This window comes from Austrofundulus limnaeus, unplaced genomic scaffold (assembly GCF_001266775.1).
Source record: "Austrofundulus limnaeus strain Quisiro unplaced genomic scaffold, Austrofundulus_limnaeus-1.0 Scaffold335, whole genome shotgun sequence".
Lineage (NCBI taxonomy): Eukaryota > Metazoa > Chordata > Actinopteri > Cyprinodontiformes > Rivulidae > Austrofundulus > Austrofundulus limnaeus.
In genome coordinates, this window is record NW_013952737.1 from 429851 (window position 1) to 433135 (window position 3285).

The window sequence follows — 3285 nt, forward strand, 5'->3', positions numbered from 1 at the left end:
GCTCAAAAAAGTGGGGGTCGTATTATACATGAGATCATATTATACATGAATAAATACGGTAATTCTGTTGGATTTGAGAGAAAGATCATAGAAAGAAATTGGAATATTTAAGAAAACAACAGCCTGTATGAGCTAACGTTTTACTTTTTGTATTAATAGTATTGATTGCATTTTTGCATACAAATTGATTTCTGTTGTGGATATAAAAAAACCAAATCAAAAAATAAATCTTATATTTGGTCATATTTTCAAAGAGCCACTGCAGAGAGGCCAAGGAGCCACATGTGGCCCCAGAGCCGCAGGTTGCAGACCCCTGGACTAGATGCACGTCTGAAGACGAAGGAGCTTCTTGGTTTTTTCCAGTCTGTCTTTAATGACGCATGAAATAAAGATAAAATAAAGAAAATGGCTTTGCTTTATTTATTAAAGAGCAAGCGAATGTTACGCACACCAGATAATTTAGAGGTGGTTTGTTCGGTGAGTTTCACCACTCCAGGAGCTGTGAGCTGACCAACTTTGTTTTTTGTCCCGAGCCCAGTTTAACACCGCGGTCAGTTTAACAAGCTGCTGACCCGCATCGGTGCTGATATCTCCAGCCAGAACACAAACTACAGAAGGTCAATTTCAGCTAAAGAGCTCCTGTCCGTCTGTTTCAGGTTAGTGGGCAACGTTCAGGAAACCGTCACATGGAAAAATTATTCTGCGTCGAGCAGCGAAAGTTCAGATTTTTGAACTCRAGCAGCGGCTGCTTTGGACGCRCCGCATGCACCGAAAACACTCAGCCACACCTACCGCTACCTTGTGCGCCRCGCTAAACTGRCAAAWGGCGCTGCGCTGCWCTTAGATGCGCGTCCACCGTAGACTTTGCGAATAAACTGGCTGCTCAACACRCGTTTGGTGTGAACCCAGGGGTACCCGGCTTAAGGAGGAATTCAGACCAAAGCATTGCAGTTCCTCTTTTTACAGACCCCAACTGAAGGATTTAAATTGGGGAAAAGGATTWAAAAGCATCAYATGTCCACTTTAAATATATGTGACATAACATTTTAACAATAAATATGAATGCATTTGTAAAAAGATAACATTGATAAAAAATAAATGGCACATCCCTGAGATGAACCGTTTTTGAGATATTCTCATGTTCAGTAACAGGAAGTGATGTCAAAGGGGAGTGTCTGCATGTAAACAGAGCTGCTACAATAACTAACAGACTGTAGAGAAGGATCTGGTGTTTCTTTTGATTATATTCAGTCTCTATCAGAGCGATAAACAAGAGTCGGAGTTCATATAATATTGTTTTGATTTTAAAAAAAGACCAGGAAGTTCCTTTACTCAAAGAGTTCCCCTTTGATGTCACTTCCTGTTTCACTTTAGCTGAAAATCTGCCAAAATATGTATAAGACACACTGGGTAAAATTGTGTGTAAATCTCAGGTTTCCTAAATATAAAAATGTTTTCTTTGACTTTCTGTTTGAAAGATRTGTAGGCTACATCACAGGAGCAGTTTTATGAAGTTTTAGATTAGAGAGTGATGACGTCACACCCTCGTTTTAGATTATTTTTGCAAACAAAATCATCTTTTTCCCACAAACTTTACATGACTTTAACATTAAAATGTGAACATGTTAGAACTGTTTTCTCCTCCAAACTGAAGTTTGTCAATGTTTAAATGCATTAATCTGCTGAGTTCATGTCTGATCAGGAGTGAGGTCAGGGAGTGACAGACGTCTGGACTCACTGATGGATTTCAGGCTGAAACTAAATTCTTATAGTTTAAAGAACAAAAACTATTATTATTTTAGTTGTAAATAAGATTGTGAATAAAGTCAGACTGTATTGTCAGAACAATGACCCAGCTGAGGTGTTCTGGGTCAGAACCAAGCATCTCTCTGCAGCAGTTTCTCTGCAGGACGGAACCAGAACCGCACGGTTCCTCTCTCAGTTTCCTCTCTCAGATTTTCGAGGCTAAAATCAGTAAATCTGTGAGCAGAGAGCAGCTGAGCCGAACAGAACCGAGCTGGACGGGTTAGGAACATGTTTCTGTGACAGACGGGCCTTCCGAACCCAAACAGGTTCTGTTCGGCAGAGTTGAAACGCCCTCTTTGCTTTCTTCTCTTCAACAACAGACTCATATGTTCCCGGGCAGAACCGGCACCGAGAAGAGCCTCACCGGGTTCGGTTCCGACAACAAWGCGTGCCAGCCGAGCCTTTGAGCACGAGCCCAGATTGAAGCAGCTCACCTCAGAGGGTGGAGGTCCGGTTCCGCCGCATCGTGTCGGACAAACCCCAGCATGGATCTGCGGTCCCCTCCTTCAGACCCGCAGGTTCGAGCTCATTGTCGCAGGGTTCGGTTCCGCTGGACCTCCTCGGGTCCGACGCGGCGCTGGCTCCGGCTGCTGGACGTGTTTGGGTCGGGTGAGAAAAGTGACGTCACCGGATCGGACTGCATCACCGTCCGCCCCGATTTTTATTTATTTTATTTCTATGAACAGAACTTTTACAGAACTGAACACTTTTAAAAACAACTAACCTTTTAAAACAAACAGACTAAACTTTGAAAATGTAAAAATAAATAAATTAAAAAAAAATCCAATTTGAGAAAACAGAAAATTCCTGAAGAAAACTCTGCAGAATGATGCACCCACAGATTAAAACTCAAATAATTTAATTAATCTGAGATTTAAAAAAATCTGCTACCGGAAGCTCTGTATGGTTGTTGTGGTAACCACACTGACTGTCACTCCCTGGCTGCCAGGTTCATGAAATGAAGACTCAAGCCCGCCACCCTGCGGCAACAATCAGCTCCTGAAAATGTCAACTTTTCATTCTAGTTTTTCTAACAACAGCCTCACCTCCATTTAATATTTATTTTATTAGCTGTAGATCTATTGGCTCGACTTATTACAGAGAATACTTTGAAATAACTCAAGTCTGTGTCAGCTTAGCTGAGAAGAGGAAGAACACTGGTGACAAAAACGTTTACATTTTGTCTGTAGTTTGTGTGTTTTTAATATACGGAGAATAAAAATTAGGTTTTTTTTTTTTTTTTACAATTTGAGAGTCTAAAAGTTGATTAACTGTCAGCTGAACGTTCTCAGTATAAATGATCAAACTTAAATTTGCTCTTCTTTACCTGCCTGCTCGTTCTCCAGGTCTGCCGGTCCTGCTAGTGGGTCCAGGTCTGCCGGTCCTGGTTGTGGGTTCCAAACTGTTTTTTCACACCAGAGGCATCCTCCTGCTGCTTTTAAAACTCAGTTTTATTCTGTAGCTCAGGGGTTCTGAAAC

At 41.5% G+C, this 3285-nt stretch overlaps 1 protein-coding gene across 1 annotated transcript in view; it reads right to left on the reverse strand.

Moving 5' to 3' along the window:
• Positions 1 to 2350, reverse strand: part of nckap5l (NCK-associated protein 5-like) — a gene marked incomplete in the record, with an annotated part of 81411 nt that extends 79061 nt beyond the window's left edge. The window contains 1 exon segment of the mRNA XM_014022558.1: positions 2241 to 2350.
• Positions 2351 to 3285: the final 935 nt, after the last annotated feature.